The sequence below is a fragment of the Coregonus lavaretus genome, assembly GCF_964263955.1.
Source record: "Coregonus lavaretus genome assembly, chromosome: 38".
Taxonomy (NCBI): domain Eukaryota; kingdom Metazoa; phylum Chordata; class Actinopteri; order Salmoniformes; family Salmonidae; genus Coregonus; species Coregonus lavaretus.
In genome coordinates this window covers 17,983,447-18,008,723 of record NC_140025.1, presented here as the reverse complement: position 1 = coordinate 18,008,723, position 25,277 = coordinate 17,983,447, and the positions used below count along the sequence as shown (strand labels likewise).

At 45.6% G+C, this 25,277-nt stretch overlaps 1 protein-coding gene across 1 annotated transcript in view; it reads right to left on the bottom strand.

The window, feature by feature from the left end:
- LOC311112436 (cholecystokinin receptor-like) overlaps window positions 1-25,277 on the bottom strand; it is a gene marked incomplete at both ends in the record, with an annotated part of 52,428 nt that overhangs the window by 7,930 nt on the left and 19,221 nt on the right. The window lies entirely within an intron of this gene.

Here is a 25,277-nt window from a genome sequence, read left to right as displayed (position 1 = left end):
AAGTTCTTGAAATGTTCTGTATTGACTGACCTTCATGTCCTAAAGTAATGAACGACTGTCATATCTCTTTGCTTATTTGAGCTGTTCTTGCCATAATATGGACTTGGTCTTTTACCAAATAGGGCTATCTTCCATATACCCCCCCTCCCCCCTACCTTGTCACAACGCAACTGATTGGCTCAAATGCATTAAGAAGGAAAGAAATTCCACAAATTAACTTTTAAGATGGCACACCTGTTCATTGAAATGCATTCCAGGTGACTACCTCATTAAGCTGGTTGAGAGAATGCCAAGAGTGTGCAAAGCTGTCATCAAGGCAAAGGGTGGCTACTTTGAAGAAACTGAAATATAAAATATATTTTGATTTGTTTAACACTTTTTTGGTTACTACATGATTCCATATGTGTTATTTCATAGTTTTGATAACTTCACTATTATGCTACAATGTAGAAAATAGTAAAAAATAAAGAAAAACCCTTGAATGAGTAGGTGTGTCCAAACTTTTGACTGGTAGTGTATATATACACAAGTTCTGAATTCAAAATGTCAGCATTCAAAAGAAAAAGTCTCTCATTAGGCAAAACCTGTCTCAACCAATAAAGCACAGGTGGGGTCTACCAGGCACAGATAATGCTTCCCCTTGAGTTACCCAAAAGTGAACTAATTAGAACATCCCCAAACGGGAACTTAAAAATACTGAACAGAAATACTGTACAATCGCAACATGTAAAGTGTTGGTCCAATGTTTCATGAGCTGAAATAAAAGATCCCTTATTTCTCTCAAATTTTGCGCACAAATGTGTTTACATCCCTGTTAATGAGCATTTCTCATTTGGCAAGATAATCCATCCACCTGACAGGTGTGGCATATCAAGAAGCTGATTCAACAGCATGGTCATAACACAGGTGCACCTTTTTCCTGGGGACAATTAAAGGCCACTCTAAAATGCGCTGTTTTGTCACACAACACAATGCCACAGATGCCTCAAGTTTTGAGGGAGCGTGCAATTGGCATGCTGACTTCAGGAATGTCCAACAGAGCTGTTGCCAGAGAATTGAATGTCCATTTCTCTACAATAAGCCTTCTATGTCATTTTAGAGAATTTGGCAGTACATCCAATTGGCCTCACAACCGCAGACCAGGTGTAATCACGCCAGCCCAGGACCTCCACATCCGGCTTCTTTACCTATGCGATGGTCTGAGACCAGCCACCCGGACAGCTGATGAAACTGTGAGTTTGCGCATCTGAAGAATTTCTGCACAAACTGTTAGAAAAAGCATAGAGATACCATGACGAGATCCTGAGGTCCATTGTCGCGTCATTCATACGCTGCCATCACTATATTGGGTGGCTGTAAGAAATCACTTTAAGTGAGTTTCAATCAGTTAGATGGCTGAAATCAAAAAGGGAAATTAAATCAATGTTTGTTAATAACAAAGACATACTGATATGGTATGCGTAGAGATTAGTGTTTAGTAAAAGTGTACACATACAGACTGGGAAAAGAAAGAGACAGGGTTATTAACCAGGTGAGCTTTGATGACCGGGTTCATGACAGGGAAAGAGGTTCCTCTTCCATTTCCCCCCCTCACCTCCAGGAGGTAATTTGGTTGTGAACGAGTGGAGGTTGTGTACCCTGTCATGCATAGGCTTTGATCACTAGCGATGCTAATGTCGTCACGCAACAAAAACAGTACGTCTAACTCAAAGAGCAGGGCACTTTCAGACACAATAGTTATAGGTTGTCACCTAACGTATCAAAAGCAAAGAGATGGCTCAAGGTGAAGTTACACTAGTATGGGCAATGGAGGTTGAGCAGCCTCATTTACTAGCAGAAAACCATTAGCAATACCAGAAGACACTGAATATTACCTGGGTAAAACAAAATTGTACACCTAATTCAAAGTGAAGGGTACCAAAAGACATAGGTTATCACCTAATTCAAGGGTCCACCAAAAAAGTATGACTCAAAGTCTGCTGTACTCTCAGCGAGGGAATATTTCATTCACTTATCAAATCATGAAATCAAATCAAATTGTAATTGCCACATGCGCCAAATACAACAGTGAAATGCTTACTTACAAGCCCTTAACCAACAATGCAGTTTTAAGAAAAGAAACAAAAAGTGTCAAGTAAAAAATAGATATGTAAAAAATAAAAATAGCAAATAATTAAAGAGCAGCAGTAAAATAAAATAACAGTAGTGAGGCAATATACAGGGGGTACCGGTACAGAGTCAATGTGCGGGGGCACCGGTTAGTCGAGGTAATTGAGTTAATATGTACATGTGGGTAGAGTTAAAGTGACTATGCATAGATAATAGACAGAGCAATGCAAATAGTCCGGGTAGCCATGATTAGCTGTTCAGGAGTCTTATTCAGCTGGTAGCTGTTCAGGAGTCTTCAGGAGGTAGAAGCTGTTAAGAAGCCTTTTGGACCTAGACTTGGCGCTCCAGTACCGCTTGCCGTGCAATAGCAGAGAGAACAGTCTATGACTAGGGTGGCTGGAGTCTTTGGCAATTTTGAGGGCCTTCCTCTGACACCGCCTGGTATAGAGGTCCTGGATGGCAGAAAGCTTGGCCCCAGTGATGTACTGGGCCGTACGCACTACCCTCTGTAGTGCCTTGCGGTCGGAGGCCGAGCAGTTGCCATACCAGGCGGTGATGCAACCAGTCAGGATGCTCTCGATGGTGCAGCTGTAGAACTTTTTGAGGATCTGAGAACCCATGCCAAATCTTTTCAGTCTCCTGAGGTGAAATAGGCTTTGTCGTGCCCTCTTCACGACTGTCTTGGTGTGTTTGGACCATGATAGTTTGTTGGTGATGTGGACACCAAGGAACTTGAAGCTCTCAACCTGTTCCACTTAGTAAGGAGAACTTAAACATTGTTATCGGTAATATCACACCACAAGGGACAAATCAAACCACGAATGGCAAATTTGACCACAAATGGTTAATTACCAGACACAGTCTATTCAGCTTAAAATGTGAATCACAACATTTAAACTTAGAAAAAAATGTGAATACCAAAGTGACGATTTTGACAAGGCAAGACAAATCCAAAGCTTATACAACTTGCACACATAAAACGGATCAGGGATGAGAAACTTCTACACTCTTAGAAGTAACCTTTTTGGATTCTAAAAAGTCCCACACATGGGAGACTTTCCGGTTCAAAAAGGTTCCTCTGGGAACCCCTGTGTAAAGGGGTCTTCGAGGAACCCCTGTGTAGAAGTTCAAACCGGAACCTTTTTGAGATGGGAGGGCTTCAATTTTGAACCTTTTTAATAATATATTGTAGTGGCAGCCTATCAGAAGATTGGAGGCATGGCTTATTGGAGTGGCTTGGCTTTCAGATAGTTATTTTTGGCCACCCGTTAGAGTAAATGTCATTCCTGTTCATCATGTTAAGTTTGTACACTGAATATTTATGCATATTCTAATAAAATTTTATTAATATTAACATTGATGATTACATACAGTGCCCTCCACTATTATTGGCACCCCTGTTTAAGATGTGGTCGAGGACTTCCAAAAATTCTCCTTTTTTTTTAAACAACATAGAACCCAAATGCAAAAAAATAGAAAAATCCAACCTTTTATTTAAGTACATTACTTTGGTGGTAAAAAAAAAATCACACATTTAGAAAAACAAAAACTTGAAATCATGTGTCCCACAATTATTGGCACCCCTAACAATTCCACTGAAAATTTTAATTGATTTTTTAAAAAATATATTTTTCTGTAGTTGCTAAAGTTGGTCAGGGTATCTAGGAACTTTTAATTAGTAATTCATGACTTCCTGTTTCCCTGGTGTATAAATATGACGTGACACAGAGGCCTAATTCTCTTACCCATTTGTCAACATGGCAAAGACAAGAGAACACACCATTCAAGTAAGGCAGATTTGTGTCGACCTTCATAAGTCAGGCAATGGCTACAAGAAAATAGCCACTCGCCTTAACTTGCTCGTATCTACAGTCAGAGGAATCATTAAGAAGTTTAAAACAACTGGAACAGTGACAAACAAGGCTGGAAGAGGTCCCAAGTTTATCTTGCCACAACGCACAGTGAGGAGGATGGTAAGAGAAGTAAAAAAAAGTCCTAAGCTCACTGTCACAGAATTGCATCAAAGAGTGGCATCTTGGGGTCACAAAGTCTCCAAAACAACAGCTCTCTACATGCCAACAAGCTGTTTGGGAGGCATGCAAGGAAAAAGCCTTTTCTCACTAACACTCACAAACGTAAACGTCTGGAGTTTGCTAAGCGGCACTGGGACTTCAACTGGGATCGTGTGCTTTGGTCAGATGAGACTAAGATTGAGCTTTTTGGCAACAAACACTCTAAGTGGGTCTGGCGTAAAACAAAAGATGAGTATGCTGAAAAGCACCTCATGCCCACCGTGAAGTATGGTGGAGGATCTGTGATGCTGTGGGCCTGTTTCTCTTCCAAAGGCCCTGGGAACCTTGTTAGGGTGCATGGCATTATGAACGCTTTGAACTACCAGGACATTTTAAATAAAAACCTGATGGCCTCTGCCAGAAAGCTGAAGATGGGTCGTCATTGGGTCTTTCAGCAGGATAATGATCCAAAACATGTGGCAAAATCTACACAAAAATGGTTCAGCAGTCACAAACTCAAGGTCCTCCCATGGCCATCTCAGTCCCCAGACCTCAACCCAATCGAAAACCTGTGGGGCGAGCTAAAGAGGAGAGTGCATAAGAGAGGACCCAGGACACTAGATGATCTAGAAAGATTGTGCAAAGAAGAATGGTCAAAGATCCCTCTCTCTGTGTTCTCCAATCTTGTGAAATGTTATAGGAGGAGATTAAGTGCTGTCTTGTTGGCAAAAGGGGGTTGTACAAAGTATTAACATCAGGGGTGCCAATAATTGTGGGACACATGATTTCAAGTTATTTTTTTCTAAATGTGTGATTATTTTTTTTTACACCAAAGTAATGTACTTAAATAAAAGGTTGGATTTTTCTCTTTTTTTGCATTTGGGTTCTATGTTGTTTAAAAAAAAAGGAGAATTTTTGGAAGTCCTCGACCACATCTTAAACAGGGGTGCCAATAATTGTGGAGGGCACTGTATAGTAATAAAGTGCTAACTATTCCAACTTTGTGATTTGCATAGGTTCTTGAGGAACTCATACACCTCTGTAATCCTCATTGACGCTACAAATGTCTGTGCTCATCCTTACATGTGATGACAATACAACAGAACAGGAATGACATTTACTCCCAAAGGAGGATTAAAAAATATATATCTGAAAGCCACGCCGCTACTAAGACAAGCCTCCAGTACAGGGTTCCTCCAGGGTCCTTTTGCTACATTGAAACATTAAAAGTTCCTCCAAGAACCTCTCATCTAAACGAATATGAACAATTGATTGGCAATGGTTCCGTGAGGATCTCCAGGGTTCCTCGAGTCACCACCAATTCTAAGAGTGTATGCTAAAACCTTAAAACACGTCACAAGGAAAATGTAATGTGCCTACACTCTGGTAGGAGGTCAGCGGCTGAGACGGGGAGAGAAGAGCGTTTGAGCTCTTACCATCTCGCTCTTTTAACAACTCGAAATAAAATTGAAAAGTTCAAACGTGTCGGCTTAGTGCATGAACACCATCAGTTTTAATAACTTCTGCAGTTATATCAAGTCAAACGCAATTTTCAGCACCTTGGGGAGGTGCCAGGAGAGGAATTTCACAAAGACGTTTTTAGGCAGCTCATAAACCAAGAATTATGAGTTGATATTATTGAAATCAGCTCTTAGACACAGGTCTAATTAGAACACGTGCTAAGCAGAACGAAATCGTAAGTTGCTTGCAAATTGACACTTTTTCCCCCAAACAATTGTAGTCTACCATTGGCTGATAGGTTACTGGTTAAAGCTTGGCATACAACTCAAAACAATAACCTGTTTTTCTGTTGGAAAGCTCTATATTAGGCAATTATGACCCAGTGTTTTTCTACATGACCATTCACACAATTTGTCGGTAGAAATGCACTATTATGACCCAGCTATCTCTACCCGACCATGCATTTACACAATTGAACCTCAGTCCGGATGGCAACTGAGTTACGGCCCAAATTAGTTGAAATCAAAGCAAGGAAATGTCAAAAGCTCTGTACCAGGGGCAGGCTTATTCACAATGGGACCGATTCAGACTTAGGACCTTGAGCCTTTCCTACACACACCTTTCCTACATACTTCTCAGTATTTGCGTTCTGCAAGTGTGGCTACCTTGCGCGCTCTGGAATAAATTGCATTCAACCGCTGAAAACCCTCCCACTTGCTGGCCAACAGTTTTTCTTGCTGAGTTTTCTTTCAATATAGGGTTTTCAGTAAATGTATCTTAAGCCATCCCTTTAAATACAGTGTAGTTAGAATTTTGTCAACAGCCTATAATTAAGACATTCGAGAGTGCCCATCTCTGCAAGTTAAAAGGCCACACAGTTGATATGCTTCAGTTTGCTGTCATGTCTGGTTTCACATTTGTTTCCAGCAATTATAAGGTCAAATAGATCTAAAACAAGTGTGATTTATAGTTACAATTCCCTTATCCAAACAGATGACTAATTTACCTAGCTCTTATCATAATTTACCTAGCTCTTATCAATTCATGGGTTGCATGTTTCCTCACAATATTTTTTAGAATTTTCGTTTTGGACTGATGCCCAACTGAGCATTCTACTCAATGCATCGTCAATGAGTATTGATGAAGATTTAATCAAAAGTGCATTACAGTGGCTTGGAAATACAATGCCATTCAAAAGGAGGCAAAGAATATGTAGGAAAACCTTTTGTCATAATTTTGATGTCGCCAGATTGACATTAGATGCAGTATAACGTTAGCTAGTTAGCTAAGATTGAGGGGAGGACACTGGAGTTTAGCTAGCTACCGTTAGCATTGCTAGCTATTTTTGACCAACTTTGCCAGCTAATGACAACATTGCCATCTGTCTAAAGTACATTTGATCTATAAAAACAAAGAGAGTCGCACACTCCATATGTATAACCTCCCAGTAATTTATTGTCTAAAATTCCACGAACGTTGCGGCATCACTGTGCCTTCTTCAGGGTAATGTCATGAATGCTTGAACCAGGTTATGTAGACAAACTGTGCAATTAGTGCAACCAATGACAATAGTGAGGGGTGTGTCATAATTTTTAGGTTGATCAGAATGATATATTTAAATATTTCCAATTTCATTAAATGTTTTTGTTACATGTCATCTTTTGGTTCAACCATAATGCATAATAAGCATCATCAACAGGGGGAACATATTGGGTGTACGCTGATCAGCTGTAGAAAGAATACATTCATTTACAAAACCTGTTCACAGAAAATATAATTGGTCATTAGAAGGGCCTGAGATCAAAGTCAATAATCAGACCACTAGGGATCAATTTGACAACATGATAATGCTGGTAAAGTTATTTCCTATTAAACATTTGACTACTTTAGCAATGTCATCATATTTCCAGGCACTACAGCGTAATTTAGATTAATCATTCATTAGTAGATGATGACACCTTCATCTACTTTGTGCATGACAAAAGTAATTTGACATCATTTGAGTCAATTGGAGGTGTACCTGTGGATGTATTTCAAGGCCTACCTTCAAACTCAGTGCCTCTGCTTGACATCATGGGAAAATCAAAAGAAATCAGCCAAGACCTCAGAAAATTATTGTAGACCTCCACAAGTCTGGTTCATCCTTGGGAGCAATTTCCAAACGCCTGAAGGTACCACGTTCATCTGTACAAACAATAGCATGCAAGTATAAACACCATCGGACCATGCAGCCGTCATGCCGCTCAAGAAGGAGACGTGTTCTGTCTCCTAGAGATGAACGTACTTTGGTGCGAAAAGTGCAAATCAATCCCAGAACAACAGCAAAGGACCTTGTGAAGATGCTGGAGGAACCAGGTACAAAGATATCTATATCCACAGTAAAATCAGTCCAATATCGACATAACCTGAAAGGCCGCTCAGCAAGGAAGAAGCAACTGCTCCAAAACCACCATTAAAAAGCCAGACTACAGTTTGCAACTGCACATGGGGACAAAGATCGTACTTTTTAGAGAAATGTCCTCTGGTCTGATGAAACAAAAATAGAACTGTTTGGCCATAATGACCATCGTTATGTTTGGAGGAAAAAGGGGTGGGCTTGCAAGCCGAAGAACACCATGCCAACTGTGAAGCACGGGGGTGGCAGCATCATGCTGTGGGGGTGCTTTGCTGCAGGAAGGACTGGTGCACTTCACAAAATAAATGGCATCATGAGGAAGTAAAATTATGTGGCTATATTGAAGCAACATCTCAAGAGATCAGTCAGGAAGTTAAAGCTTGGTCGCAAATGGGTCTTCCAAATGGACAATGACCCCAAGCATTCTTCCAAAGTTGTTGCGAAATGGCTTAAGGACAACAAAATCAAGGTATTGGAGTGGCCATCACAAAGCCTTGACCTCAATCCTATAGAAAATGTGTGGGCACAACTGAAAAAGCGTGCGCAAGCAAGGAGGCCTACAACCCTGACTCAGTTACACCAGCTCTGTCAGGAGGAATGGGCCAAAATTCACCCAACTTATTTTGGGAAGCTTGTGGAAGGCTACCAAACACGTTTCACCCAAGTTAAACACTTTAAAAGGCAATGCTACCAAATACTAATTGAGTGTATGTAAACTTCTGGCCCACTGGGAATGTGATGAAAGAAATAAAAGCTGAAATAAATCATTCTCTCTACTATTATTCTGACATTTCACATTCTTAAAATAAAGTGGTGATCCTAACTGACCTAAGACAGGGAATATTTACTAGGATTAAATGTCAGGAATTGTGAACAACTGAGTTTAAATGTATTTGGCTAAGGTGTATGTAAACTTCCGACTTCAACTGTATATCATGTCTGGAACAGGGGCGGTGTGTTCAATAGGGCGATATGGGCGACGCAATGCCAAACGGGAAAAGGAAGGGATTTTTTTTCTAATCAATTATATCACGGCAACAGTAGTTATCAGTGTTGTAATCTAGACGTCTGATCTGCCACAGTGCCACACTGCCACTAAATGTCCAATCAGGCTAAAGTCGTGCTTCAAATGGCTCCCCCCCCTTTTGGGGCGATTTCAGTCAGGTTGAAAATCGCCCAGAAGTCTGTCATAGACTCCCATGTAAAATCTATTTTTTTCAAATTTCAGAGCTTTCAATACAATCTCTATGGGTTTCTGAGGGCTTGCACTTACGCGCTTTCGTCATACGTTACGTAACGTAACCATGAACGTAACTAAGAAAAGAGCGGGTAGCAGCATCAATCAATTCACGTACTACTATCAAGATGGCTATAGCGTTCAGTGCAACTCGATTGTCTCTTTGAAAGAAGTTCACATCAAAGAGACAACCACAAAGTGCAGGAGCGCTTTTTTGAGTTCCTTCCCATCTCGGAATCAACCTCAGTCTCAATCGCCAGTGTGCTTTTGGAGAGACTGAACGGTCTTTTTGCCGACGACGTGAAAGTCAAACTCATTGCGCAAGCTTACGATGGAGCCAGTGTGATGAGGCGAGAGAAGGCAAAAGGTGCGTGAGCATTTCAAGAAAGGCCATTACGTGCATTGCTATGCGCATCAGCTGAATTTGATCATGCAGCAAGCTAAAAAGTAACTAGTAAACTAGTCCTCAGCATGCCTGATTTCAATGAGAAAGTCATTGACCGCTTTGCTGCATTGAAAGAGAGAAGAGAACAGTTTCAGTACAAGTAATGTAGCCTCTCTCTCTCTTTGTCCCTCCCTGTCTGTCTCTTTAACACACACACGCCCAAATCAGTTCACAGTTGATGTTGTTTAAAATAGTTATTTTTCATTTTTTTTAAAGTAAACAATTTTTTTTACAAATCTATACAATTGGCCAGAATATGGTTGTTCATATTTACAAAGCCATACAGATAGCTGTGTTTACCTTTTCTATAAATTATTTTCAAATTCTGTTTTAGGCAAAATGTCTATCACTGTTCATTTTCACAAATCTATACAAGAGGGCAGAATATGGAAGTCTATAAAAATGTCTTATTACCAATAACTTGCATCAATGTTTTCAGTAGCCTCTATCAAAAGCTCCTGCTTGCTCAGGTGCACATATTTCCAATTCAACCATGAGGCCTTTTTGAAGCAAGTAATGTGTATATCAGTATTGACTTATATGCTGCCCCTGTCTTCATGTTGTTGCTGGACATATCTTTTTTAAAATGTGTGTAGGTCACCTAAATCATCAGAAAAATTGCCCCCCCTGAGAATTTTTTCAGGAGCCGCCACTGGTCTGGAACCAACAGTCTTCAAGGAACTCTCCAAAACAAAGGATTTCAGTAGTCCAAGTAGAATTCTTTCAAGGACCCCTTGCGGGGTGGCCTTGAATTGGTTCATAGTTCATAAATTGACAACAACCGTATGGCTGGTTGCTGTCCGAAACAAGAGAGGTCTTTGTGTTTTCTCATTGTGGTTGATGTCTAGCGTGCATGTGTTAATTCAACACTCCTCTACACTAGGTAGCATATCAAACACAAGCAAGACAGACACACAGTCTAATTAGCGATTTAATGTTATTTTTTTATCATCATTCCAAACATTGGATAAGCAGGAGGCAGACAGACAGTCAAAGTAGTAGTGTTCTTTTTTGGGAACTCTGGCTAGCGGCTACGATATGGCAGAAAATATTAAGATTAGCTTGCATCATCACACAAAACAGTGATTGTTTTTTCTCCAATGCGATGTTTATGTACTGTGTCCTGCTTGTGCAACTGCAATATCCATTACAACAGACAGAGAAGGTTGTTTTTTATTTAAGCTGTTCAGGAATATGAGACAGACATAGGCTACAGAAAAGGGGGAGTAAAGAGAGAAACATAAAGAGATGTGTAGTGTGAGCAGCAGCTACGTAGTGTATGTAAAATAACACATGCGCAGAACGTGTGTCACACCCTGGCTCTGGGACTCTATATGTTGAGCCAGGGTGTGGATATTCTATATGTTGTATTTCTGTGTTGGCCAGAGTGGTTCCCAATCAGAGGCAACGAGTGTCAGCTGTGGCTGGTTGTCTCTGATTGGGAGCCATATTTATAGAGGCTATTTTCCCACAAATGTTGTGGGATCTTGTTTCTAGTCTGTTTATGTTAGACCGTGAACTGTCACGTATCGTTTGTTGTTTTTGATCGTGTCTCTTAATAAAGAGTATGTTTGCCTGCAACGCTGCGCCTTGGTCCTCATCTGTTCTAGACGATCCTGACAGAAGATCCCACCAAGACTGGACCAAGCAGCGTGTCCAGGAGCCATCGCCAGGGAGATCTCTAGCAGATCTCCTTCGCCTCCTGGACTGGGTCAAGCCGGGTGAGGAAGAGAAGGGCCGGACTTGGAAGCAGAAGGGCGAAAGTCTGGCGAGGGACATGGAGACCTGGTCCACGGGTAGGAGAGACGGCCAGAAATTTTTTAGGGGGGGGCTAACGTCGTGGACGACCGGGCCAGCAGGAGACCGCGACAGTGCGGCCCAGCGGGTTGGCAGAGGAGGCCGCCAGGTTATGGGGGCCACTGGTCGAAGAGGGGATGGAAGGTGTAGAGGCACGGCGAGAGGTACTGGGGTGTGTCCCCAGTACGGTCCGGCCTGTTCCTGCTCCCCGTACCAGGCCAATGGTGAGAGTCTCCAGCCCTGTCCAGCCTGTCCCTGCTCCACGCACCAAGCCTACGGTGTGCGTCGCCAGCCCGGTCCGGCCTGTCCCTGCTCCACGCACCAAGCCTACGGTGTGCGTCGCCAGCCCGGTCCGGCCTGTCCCTGCTCCACGCACCAAGCCTACGGTGTGCGTCGTCAGCCCGGTCCGGCCCGTTCCTACTCCACGCACCAAGCCAGGGGTGCGCATCGTCAGCCCTTTCCGGCCCGTTCCTACTCCACGCACCAAGCCAGGGGTGCGCATCGTCAGCCCGGTCCGGCCCGTTCCTACTCCACGCACCAAGCCAGGGGTGCGCATCGTCAGCCCGGTCCGGCCCGTTCCTACTCCACGCACCAAGGCAGGGGTGCAAGTCGTCAGCCCGGTCCGGCCCGTTCTGGCTCCACGCACCAAGCCAGGGGTGCACGTCGTCAGTCCAGCACAACCCGTGTCTGGGTCACCGGTGCCTGGTAAGGCTGCTCCACACCGGAGCCAAAGCGGTCCGCTTCTACGATGTCCGGTCCAGCTCCAGCCAGCGGGGCCAGACCGGACCAGGGGCGCCACGGGGGGATGGTGGAAGGGTGGTGGTCAAGCCCGGAGCCGGAACCGCCTCCGAGGAGGAATGCACACCCAGCCCTCCCCTGGTTTGTGTACGTTTAGGCGCGGTCGCAGTCCGCGCCTTTAGGGGGGGGTACTGTCACACCCTGGCTCTGGGACTCTATATGTTGAGCCAGGGTGTGGATATTCTATATGTTGTATTTCTGTGTTGGCCAGAGTGGTTCCCAATCAGAGGCAACGAGTGTCAGCTGTGGCTGGTTGTCTCTGATTGGGAGCCATATTTATAGAGGCTATTTTCCCACAAATGTTGTGGGATCTTGTTTCTAGTCTGTTTATGTTAGACCGTGAACTGTCACGTATCGTTTGTTGTTTTTGATCGTGTCTCTTAATAAAGAGTGTGTTTGCCTGCAATGCTGCGCCTTGGTCCTCATCTGTTCTAGACAATCGTGACAACGTGATCCGGATCCTTAGCTTTGATTAAAAGGTTTCCGGAGGGGTGGGAGGTGGCAGTAACTCTGTATTCGCAGCCATGGCATTCAGTTTTCCCCACACCACTCAGACCACTCCCAGACAGTCCTAGCGAAATTATTTATTGAGAAACTGATCTTTGCTAAGAAGCTATTTTTGTAAATTTTCGCCCATTTTAATTGGGAACAATTACAGTAAGATACTTCTTCATTCTTACCCAGAAATGATTTGATAAAATGGCTGCATTGGACCTTTAACCTTTTACATTTTAGTGATTTAGCAGATGCTCTTATCCAGAGCGACATTGTGTTTACAATGTACCACATCTCTGGTGAGCACAAGGGAGAAATTTAATATTATAGAGGTATGTGTCAGCTAAGCTAACAGTGGCTAAAATCTTTATGATTGCAGCCATGTTTGTTTATGTTTGACAAGCGAAAACTCCCTAATCCCATTGACTATAAGATGCAAATAAACAAAGTGAAAGTCAAAGATGGCTGCGCCCATTGCCCGAATAAGATCAACTTAGTTTGGCCACTTTTCAGAATATTACAAATCTTCGATATGCTTGATACAGTGTATATAAGAACCGGGGCACATGACTTGACAAGTCGTTTACAGTTTTTGAAAAAATCACAAAGCAAATAAAATGTTTTCACCTCAGAGAATATCACCTCAAATACAAGCATAGCCGGTGTGCGAAAGCTAAACAGGGTTGCCAGATTCGAGTGAAACCATTTTAGGGGGGTTTGCAGTTGGTAATACTTTAAGTTTATACAAACGTCACCAAGTTTTGGAAGGAGATCGATAACTGGTCCACCCACATAACATTCAGCCAGTAGATGACGCCAAAGTACAGTGGGGAAAAAAAGTTTTTAGTCAGCCACCAATTGTGCAAGTTCTCGCACTTAAAATGATGAGAGAGGCCTGTAATTTTCATCATAGGTACACATTGTAGGATTTTTTATGAATTTATTTGCAAATTATGGTGGAAAATAAGTATTTGGTCAATAACAAAAGTTTCTCAATACTTTGTTATATACCCTTTGTTGGCAATGACACAGGTCAAACGTTTTCTTTAAGTCTTTACAAGGTTTTCACACACTGTTGCTGGTATTTTGGCCCATTCCTCCATGCAGATCTCCTCTAGAGCAGTGATGTTTTGGGGCTGTCACTGGGCAACACGGACTTTCAACACCCTCCAAAGATTTTCTATGGGGTTGAGATCTGGAGACTGGCTAGGCCACTCCAGGACCTTGAAATGCTTCTTACGAAGCCACTCCTTCGGTGTGTTTGGGATCATTGTCATGCTGAAAGACCCAGCCACGTTTCATCTTCAATGCCCTTGCTGATGGAAGGAGGTTTTCACTCAAAATCTCACGATACATGGCCCCATTCATTCTTTCTTTTACACGGATCAGTCGTCCTGGTCCCTTTGCAGAAAAACAGCCCCAAAGCATGATGTTTCCACCCCCATGCTTCACAGTAGGTATGGTGTTCTTTGGATGCAACTCAGCATTCTTTGTCTCAGCATTCATTTTAAACTCTAATGATCGGCTATGAAAAGCCAACTGAGATTTATTCCTGATTATTATTTGACCATGCTTGTCACTTATGAACATTTTTGAACATCTTGGCATGGTTCTGTTATAATCTCCACCCGGCACAGCCAGAAGAGGACTGGCCACCCCTCATAGCCTGGTTCCTCTCTAGGTTTCTTCCTAGGTTTTGCCTTTCTAGGGAGTTTTTCCTAGCCACCGTGCTTCTACACCTGCATTACTAGCTGTTTGGGGTTTTAGGCTGGGTTTCTGTACAGCACTTCGAGATATTAGCTGATGTAAGAAGGGCTATATAAAATAAAATTGATTGAATTGATTGATTTGTCCTCCAAACACGACGAGTTGAGTTTTTACCAAAAAGTTATATTTTGGTTTAATCTGACCATATGACATTCTCCCAATCCTCTTCTGGATCATCCAAATGCACTCTAGCAAACTTCAGACGGGCCTGGACATGTACTGGCTTAAGCAGGGGGACACGTCTGGCACTGCAGGATTTGAGTCCCTGGCGGCGTAGTGTGTTACTGATGGTAGGCTTTGTTACTTTGGTCCCAGCTCTCTGCAGGTCATTCACTAGGTCCCCCCGAGTGGTTGTTCTTGTGATCATTTTAACCCCACGGGGTGAGATCTTGCGTGGAGCCCCAGATCGAGGGAGATTATCAGTGGTCTTGTATGTCTTCCATTTCCTAATAATTGCTCCCACAGTTGATTTCTTCAAACCAAGCTGCTTACCTATTGCAGATTCAGTCTTCCCAGCCTGGTGCAGGTCTACAATTTTGTTTCTGGTGTCCTTTGACAGCTCTTTGGTCTTGGCCATAGTGGAGTTTGGAGTGTGACTGTTTGAGCTTGTGGACAGGTGTCTTTTATACTGATAACAAGTTCAAACAGGTGCCATTAATACATGTAATGAGTGGAGGACAGAGGAGCCTCTTAAAGAAGAAGTTACAGGTCTGTGAGAGCCAGAAATCTTGCTTGTTTGTAGGTGACCAAATACTTATTTTCCACCATAATTTGCAAATAAATTCATGAAAAATCCTGCAATGTGATTTTATGGAAAAACATTTCTCAATTTGTCTGTCATAGTTGACGTGTACCTATGATGAAAATTACAGGCCTCTCTCATCTTTTTAAGTGGGAGAACTTGCACAATTGGTGGCTGACTAAATACTTTTTTTCCCCACTGTATAAACCAAGTTAATCCTGTCTAGCTACATATTTTATGATAACTCATTATATCTACAACCTCGCCTCACTCATGCCACTGTCTCTGCACATAATACAGTGCATTCGGAAAGTATTCAGATCCCTTGACATTTTCCACATTTTGTTACGTTGCAGCCTTATTCTAAAATGGATTAAATGTAATGTTTTCCTCATCAATCTACACACAATACCAGAGAACCTTATTTACATAAGTATTCAGACCCTTTGCTATGAGACTCGAAATTGAGGTGCGTCCTGTTTCCATTGATCATCCTTGAGATGTTTCTACAACTTGATTGGAGTCCACCTGATGTAAATTCAATTGATTGGACATGATTTGGAAAGGCACACACCTGTCTATATAATGTTGACAGTGCATGTCAGAGCAAAAACCAAGCCATGAGGTCGAAGGAATTGTCTGTAGAGCTCAGAGACAGGATTGCATCGTGGCACAGATATGGGCAAGGGTACAAAAAACATTCTGCAGCATTGAAGGACCCCAAGAACACAGTGGCCTCCATCATTCTTAAATGGAAGAAGTTTGGAACCACCAAACTTGGTAGAGTGGCCAGACGGAAGCCACTCCTCAGTAAAAGGTACATGACAGCCTGCTTGGAGTTTGCCAAAAGGCACCTAAAGACTCTCAGACCATGAGAAACAAGATTCTCTGGTCTGATGAAACCAAGATTGAACTCTTTGAATGCTAAGCGTCACATCTGGAGGAAACCTGGTACCATCCCTACGGTGAAGCATGGTGGTAGCAGCATCATGCTGGGGGGATGTTTTTCAGCAGCAGGGACTGGGACACTAGTCAGGATCGAGGGAAAGATGAACAGAGCAAAGTACAGATAGATCCTTGTTTAAAACCTTCTCCAGAGCGCTCAGGGCCTCAGACTGGGGTGAAGGTTCACCTTCCTACAGGACAACGACCCTAAGCACACAGCCAAGACAAAGCAGGAGTGGCTTCGGGACAAGTCTCTGAATGTCCCAGCCAGAGCCCGGACTTGAACCCGATCAAACATCTCTGGAGAGACCTGAAAAAAACTGTTTTTGCTTTATCATTATTGGGTTTTGTGTGTAGATTGATCAGGGAAAAAAAACAATGTAATCAATTTTAGAATAAGGCTGTAACTTAACATCATGTGGAAAAAGTCAAGGGCTCTGAATTCTCTCCGAATGCACTGTATAGCTGATTACACGCACACACCATTCAATCTGATAATCCACACAAACTACCTCACTTTGTTGCTCATATGACTTGATCCACCCTGTTCTCACTCTCCTCTGTCCCGACCAGGCTAAAATCTATCCAAACCATAATACTCACTGCATTTGAGGATTGCGAAATATCTTCTTCGCTTGGCGACGAGGTAGGCATTTGTAGGCTACATGTCCTGTGGTGATAATTCGTTGACATGATGATAAAATGTAGCCATCGCTGTAGCCTAGTTTTTCCAGGGGAGAATAAATTAAATTAATTTACAAAATTAACAAAAAATATTTAGGATGCCAGCGTTTCCCTTAGCCATTCTTGGAATATGTAATATATGCTCATACCCCGCTCTCACTTTCTTTGTTCGCCACTATTGCATCAAACACACAGGACTTAGCAACTCAGGTGTCCCGCCCTGTCTCACATGAGCAGCCACTCAGACAGGCTAATACCAAAGCCTCTTTCAGATACAGTAAGGGAAAAAAGTATTTGATCCCCTGCTGATTTTGTACGTTTGCCCACTGACAAAGACATGATCAGTCTATAATTTTAATGGTAGGTTTATTTGAACAGTGAGAGACAGAATAACAACAAAAAAATCCAGAAAAATGCATGTCAAAAATGTTATAAATTGACTTGCATTTTAATGAGGGAAATAAGTATTTGACCCCACTGCAAAACATGACTTAGTACTTGGTGGAAAAACCCTTGTTGGCAATCACAGAGGTCAGACGTTTCTTGTAGTTGGCCACCAGGTTTGCACACATCTCAGGAGGGATTTTGTTCCACTCCTCTTTGCAGATCTTCTCCAAGTCATTAAGGTTTCGAGGCTGACGTTTGGCAACTCAAACCTTCAGCTCCCTCCACAGATTTTCTATGCGATTAAGGTCTGGAGACTGGCTAGGCCACTCCAGGACCTTAATGTGCTTCTTCTTGAGCGTGTTTTGGGTCATTGTCATGCTGGAATACCCATCCACGACCCATTTTCAATTCCCTGGCTGAGGGAAGGAGGTTCTCACCCAAGATTTGACGGTACATGGCCCCGTCCATCGTCCCTTTGATGCGGTGAAGTTGTCCTGTCCCCTTAGCAGAAAAACACCCGCAAAACATAATGTTTCCACCTCCATGTTTGACGGTGGGGATGGTGTTTTGGGGTCATAGGCAGCATTCCTCCTCCTCCAAACACGGCGAGTTGAGTTGATGCCAAAGAGCTCGATTTTGGTCTCATCTGACCACAACACTTTCACCCAGTTCTCCTCTGAATCATTCAGATGTTCATTGGCAAACTTCAGACGGGCCTGTATATGTGCTTTCTTGAGCAGGGGGGCCTTGCGGGCGCTGCAGGATTTCAGTCCTTCACGGCGTAGTGTGTTACCAATTGTTTTCTTGGTGACTATGGTCCCAGCTGCCTTGAGATCATTGACAAGATCCTCCCTTGTAGTTCTGGGCTGATTCCTCACCGTTTTAATGATCATTGCAACTCCACGAGGTGAGATCTTGCATGGAGCCCCTGGCCCAGGGAGATTGATTGTTATTTTGTGTTTCTTCCATTTGCGAATAATCGCACCAACTGTTGTCACCTTCTCACCAAGCTGCTTGGCGATGGTCTTGTAGCCCATTCCAGCCTTGTGTAGGTCTACAATCTTGTCCCTGACATCCTTGGAGAGCTCTTTGGTCCTGGCCATGGTGGAGAGTTTGGAATCTGATTGATTGATTGCTTCTGTGGACAGGTCTCTTTTATACAGGTAACAAACTGAGATTAGGAGTACTCCCTTTAAGAGTGTGCTCCTAATCTCAGCTCGTTACCTGTATAAAAGACACAAGGGAGCCAGAAATCATTCTGATTGAGAGGGGGTCAAATACTTATTTCCCTCATTAAAATGCAAATCAATTTATAACATTTTTGACATGCGTTTTTTTGGATTTTTGTTGTTGTTATTCTGTCTCTCACTGTGCAAATAAACCTACCATTAAAATTATAGACTGATCATTTCTTTGTCAGTGGGCAAACCTACAAAATCAGCATGGGATCAAATACTTGTTTCCCTCACTGTAATAACACATGTAATATAGATGATAATGACAGAATTATCCATAATATTATAGATACTCACTGCTACTACCATAGGCAGAAAGGATAAGAGATTGAGCGGTTAAAAATGTCAGTTTTATAATGCCTAATATGAAGCACAAGATGCGGTCTTGATGCAGTGAGGATAATGGCAAAATGCAACATAGAATTCTGGTATCGCGTGCAAAAATAACTCACATTGTAAGGGCTGTTATTCATATTTAGAACTTATGCATCAAAAGGTTAACGACACACTTTATCAATATATACAGGAAATCTATATAGTGTACATCATCTACCTTTAGCCAGTCATTGGGACTGATGGTATGTCTCTTTTTGTGCAGGCATTAATGGCCGAATTGGCTGTGCCTAGGCACAAAATCAATGTCTGAAGAAAGAAAGTCATTATGGCCCTGTGCATTGATTGCTTTTGGCTGATGAAACTTTCGCCCATGGCTTTTTCTTGTCTGCTTCAGAGTGATGTTGCTGACAGCATGAGATCAATTATAGGTAATCAGATCACAAGAGAGATAACACAAATAGAGAAGATAGATATGCAGTTTCACATGACGTGACCAACCTAATTGACAGCCTATGTGTAAACATTTGATTTGGGCTGTTACGGTGACCATATTATCGCCACACTGGCGGTCACGAGTCATGACGGCAGTAAAAATTACAGATTGCCTCTTATCCACTTGTCGTCCCCTTATGCCATAGTTTGTACGTCTTAATTGTCATTAGAAACCACATTTGTTTAAGCAAGTCAGCCATCTCAGCTATGTTTTTTTAAAGGCAGTAAATGAGGCTGAATTAACTGTTTCGCTGCCAGACAAGGCTCCGCTGATAGCCAGGTGTAGCAGTGGTAAGATGTTGGGACAGCTTTATGTGTCATGAGCCTCTCACTCCACCGGGTTACCACCTTATTTTCTTCCACTCTGCTCACCACTCTCTCTACTCAGCCTAACTAGCTCCACCTGTCCCTGCTCTGCTCTGCTCTAATTACTCTGCCAGCTGCGCTGCATTACCCACTACCTCTCCCAGTATTTAAGGCCCTGTCTTTCAGCTCTCCGGTGTCAGATCGTCTGCAAAGCTCACACCCGGAACCTGTTTGCTCGCGCTTCTGGCTCACCCTGGTTTTGTGACCCCGGACCTGCCTGATTTTTGGATACTCGTCTGCCCCAGGAGATCCAGACCTGCTTCTGCCATTACGACTCCTGACTACTCTTCAATCCCGGTAACTCTGACCAGCCTTCTGCCTTGCTACTACGTATTTTGGATTTCCCTTGAACTGTACTGCTGCCTTGTTTCATTCCGCCCTGTTGTGTCTGTGTCTCCCCCCCCCCCAGGACTTCTGGACCACCCACCACCGGCTTCATAGGACGCATCGCTGCCACTGGGGGGGGCACAGACCCAGCACATTGGACGGGATCCCTGTTACCCCTGGAGCCTTCATTCACTCCCTACTTCCCTTTTCCCTTAAGTTTAATAAACTTTCTGGTGTGACGCAATTGTGGTCCTCTGGTCGTCTGTCTGAACCCTGACAGTACGATCTGACCATTATGGACTCAGCGCACACTTTCCCCGACATGGAAACCGATGAGCATGAGCAGCAGTTCCAGCAGCAGCAACAACAACTCGCCATGATCATTCAACTCCTCACCAACCTGACCCCAGCCAGTCTGCCCACCAGCCCTGCCCCCGAGTTACCTGCCCCGGTCATTGCAGCCGCTGCTCCGGAACCCAAGATTGGAAACCCCGAGCGGTTCAACGGCGATTCAACCCAGGTCCGGCCATTCCTGACTAGCTGCCGACTTCAGTTCTCCTTGCAGCCAAGGACCTTCGCCACGGAGGGGGCTAAAGTTGGGTATGCCATCACTCACCTGACGGGCCGAGCTCGACTCTGGGGAACAGCAGAGTTCGAACGTCAAACCCCCGCATGTGCAACCTTCGACCTGTTTGCTGAGGAGATGCTGAAGGTGTTTGACCTGGATTCACCTACCGCAGAGGCGTCTCGTGAACTGTTCAGTATTCGACAAGGCAGACGTACAGTCGCAGACCATTCCATCGACTTCCGAACCCTGGCTAGACGAAGTTCTTGGAACACACCATCGTTGGTGGACGCGTTCTTCCATAGTTTGGCTGACTATATCAAGGACGAGTTGGTCTCCCATGAACTGCCTTCCACTCTTGATGAAGCCATCGCACTGACTGTCAGGATCGACAGAAGGATACAGACCCGTCGTCGTGAGAGGGGGCGCCAAGGTCCACCCACTACCGGCATTCGGAGAGATCCGACTGGGCTCCTGTCATCTACTGCCACTCACCCAGGTCAGCTTGATCAGTCTGAGCCTATGGAGATTGGGCGAGCCTCTCTCACTCCTGCAGAGCGCCAGCGACGCTTCACCTCAAACCTCTGCCTCTATTGTGGAGGTGATGGACATCGTGTGGTAACCTGCCCTTTAAAGGGCCGAAGCTCACCGGGCATAGGGGGAGTCCGGTTGAGTTCAATGACCATCCAGTCCTCCGACCGCAAACCCCTGCTGCAAGTTCACCTCCGCCTCTCTGACTCAACTCACACCCTGGCTGCTCTGGTGGATTCTGGCGCCGAAGCCAACATAATGGACATCAAGCTGGCACGCCAACTGGGACTGGAGAACCTCCGTTTGACACCTCCTATTCCTGCCCGGGCACTGGACGGACACTTACTCGGATCGGTCACTCATGTCACGGCCCCGGTCTCGATGGGTCTGTCCGGAAACCATCAAGAAACTATCCAGTTTCACCTGCTCCCCTCTCCAGGCCAACCCCTCATCCTGGGTTACCCATGGCTCCGCCGGCACAACCCTCAGCTCGACTGGGTGACCGGGGTGATCAGGGAGTGGGGAGAGGACTGCCACCGAACCTGCCTGCTTGCTGCCGCACTACCCCCTCGGCCAGTACCTACTGACTCCGCTCCTGACCTCTCCAATGTCCCAGAATGCTACCATGGTCTCAGAGAGGTGTTTAACAAAGCAAGAGCCACATCTCTGCCCCCTCACCGACCGTACGACTGTGCCATCGACCTCCTCCCTGGAACAGCCCCTCCAAAGGGTCGTCTTTATTCGTTGTCTGCTCCTGAAAGAAGGTCCATGGAGGACTACATCAATGGCTCTCTGTCCGCAGGATTAATCCGTTCATCTTCATCTCCTGCTGGTGCTGGCTTCTTCTTTGTGGGGAAGAAGGACGGATCTCTTCGCCCCTGCATCGACTACAGGGGACTCAACGACATCACAGTGAAAAACCGTTACCCTCTGCCTCTGCTCACCTCTGCTTTTGAGTTGCTCCAGGGAGCCACTGTTTTTACCAAGTTGGATCTCAGAAACGCTTACCACCTAGTGCGGATCCGGGAGGGAGATGAATGGAAAACCGCATTCAATACACCAACAGGCCACTACGAGTATCTGGTTATGCCTTTTGGCCTCACCAATGCTCCTGCTGTGTTCCAGGCTCTAGTGAATGATGTACTGCGGGACATGTTAAACAAGTTTGTCTTCGTTTACCTGGATGACATCTTAATCTACTCCAGAAACCTGTCTGAACACACCCGCCATGTCCAGCAAGTCCTTCATCGTCTTCTGGAGAATTCCCTCTACGCCAAGGCAGAGAAATGTGAGTTTCACGTTAAGACAGTGGCCTTCCTGGGGTACATAGTGGCAGAGGGAAGTATCCAAATGGATCCTGCCAAAGTATCAGCAGTCACTTCATGGCCAGTTCCGGAGAACAGAAAGAAGCTGCAACAGTTTCTGGGGTTTGCTAACTTCTATAGAAAGTTTATCCGGAACTACAGTACCGTTGCTGCCCCTCTCACTGCTCTAACCAGCACCAAGCAACCCTTCACCTGGACCCCAGCAGCCGACAAAGCCTTCAGTACCCTCAAGGTGAGGTTCACCTCCGCTCCCATCCTCCAGATGCCTGATGTGGACCGGCAATTCATTGTGGAGGTGGACGCCTCGGATGTGGGAGTTGGTGCTGTGATTTCTCAGTGGGCTGCGGAGGATAGGAAGCTCCATCCCTGTGCCTTTTTCTCACGTCGGTTGTCCCCCTCTGAGTGCAATTACGACATAGGGAACCGTGAGCTGCTGGCTGTGAAGCTTGCCTTGGAGGAGTGGCGTCACTGGCTGGAGGGGTCCACCATTCCATTTCTCGTTTGGACCGATCATAAGAACTTGGAGTACATCCGCACGGCCAAACGGTTGAACTCCAGGCAGTCCCGCTGGGCCCTGTTCTTCACCAGGTTTAATTTCACTCTGTCATACCGGCCTGGATCACGCAACACCAAGCCAGACGCCCTCTCCCGTCAATTCCAGAAGGATGACACCCCCTCCAAGGACCCTGTGTCGATTCTGCCTAGTCCCTGCATCGTTGCAGCTCTGACCTGGGCTGTTGAGGAACAGGTGCTGGAGGCTCTCCGTAACCAGCCAGGTCCCAGCACTTGCCCAGCTGACCGCCTTTTTGTCCCCGAAGACCTGAGGTCCCAGGTCGTTCAGTGGGGACATGACTCCCGCCTAGCTTGTCACCCTGGCTCCACCCGCACTTACAACCTGCTCGCCCAGAGGTTCTGGTGGCCCTCTCTGAGGAAGGATGTACGGGAATTCGTCCAAGCCTGCCCCATCTGCAACCAACACAAGTCGTCCTGCCAGCCCCCAGCCGGATTGCTGCAGCCCCTGCCTGTGCCCAGACGTCCCTGGTCTCACATCGCCCTTGACTTTGTCACGGGGCTGCCCCCTTCAAGTGGCATGACCGTCATTCTCACCATCGTTGACCGTTTCAGCAAGATGGCACACTTCATTCCCCTCCCCAAGCTCCCAACCGCCAAGGAGACCGCCCAGGTGGTCCTGGAACACGTCTTCCGGATCCACGGACTGCCAAAGGATGTAGTGTCTGACCGTGGTCCGCAATTCTCCTCCGCTTTTTGGAAGGAGTTCTGTCACCTGCTGGGAGCCACAGTCAGTCTGACTTCCGGATTCCATCCCCAATCCAATGGGCAGTCAGAGCGGGCTAATCAGGAGCTCGAGAAGGCACTGCGATGCATGACTTCACGTAACCCCCACTCCTGGTCGCAGCAATTGACATGGGTGGAGTACGCACACAATTCTCTGACCTGCTCTGCCATCGGTATGTCCCCTTTCCAATGTGTTTATGGATACCAGCCTCCTCTATTTGCCAGCCAGGAAGAGGAGGTTACTTGCCCATCTGCACTTGCTTTTGCCCGTCGATGTCGCCGCACCTGGTCACAAGCCCGAGCCACACTCCTCAGATCCGTTGCCAGCTACACTACCGGGGCCAACCGTCGGAGAATTCCTGCTCCCACCTACCATGTTGGTCAAAGGGTGTGGTTGTCATCGAAGAACCTGCCACTCAGGGTGGAGTCGCAGAAGCTGGCACCTCGGTTCATTGGCCCATTCCCTATCATAAGAGTGATTAGCCCAACTGCTGTCCGGCTCCAACTGCCTAATTCCCTGAGGGTGCACCCCACTTTCCATGTGTCTAAGATTAAGCCCATCCATGAGAGTCCGCTGGTCCCTGCTGCGCCTTGTCCTCCTCCTCCACGGCTCGTCGATGGTGGTCTGGTTTACACCGTCCGCCGCCTGCTTCGGTCCAGACGGAGGGGTAGGGGTCTCCAGTACCTCATTGACTGGGAGGGCTATGGACCTGAGGAAAGGACCTGGGTGCCAGCTAGTCGGATTGTGGATAGGACTCTCATCACCGCTTTCCACCAACAGCATCCTGATCAACCTGCAATCCGTAGGGGCCGCCCCAGAGGGGTCCCTAACCGTCCTGCCCGCTCGGCTTCCTGTCCTGTGCCTGATCCTGTCTCGGGACCTGTCCCATCTCCCGACCACGGCCCTCCGGCTTCCTCCGAGGATGAGGACGTTCACTCGGACCGTTCGGAGGAGTTCTAGCCCTCCTCCGGCTCCCCTCCTCCCGCCCGGCGTGGTGTTGCTCTTGGGACTTCTGGGGCCGTCCCTTGGGGGGGGGGTTCTGTCATGAGCCTCTCACTCCACCGGGTTACCACCTTATTTTCTTCCACTCTGCTCACCACTCTCTCTACTCAGCCTAACTAGCTCCACCTGTCCCTGCTCTGCTCTGCTCTAATTACTCTGCCAGCTGCGCTGCATTACCCACTACCTCTCCCAGTATTTAAGGCCCTGTCTTTCAGCTCTCCGGTGTCAGATCGTCTGCAAAGCTCACACCCGGAACCTGTTTGCTCGCGCTTCTGGCTCACCCTGGTTTTGTGACCCCGGACCTGCCTGATTTTTGGATACTCGTCTGCCCCAGGAGATCCAGACCTGCTTCTGCCATTACGACTCCTGACTACTCTTCAATCCCGGTAACTCTGACCAGCCTTCTGCCTTGCTACTACGTATTTTGGATTTCCCTTGAACTGTACTGCTGCCTTGTTTCATTCCGCCCTGTTGTGTCTGTGTCTCCCCCCCCCCCAGGACTTCTGGACCACCCACCACCGGCTTCA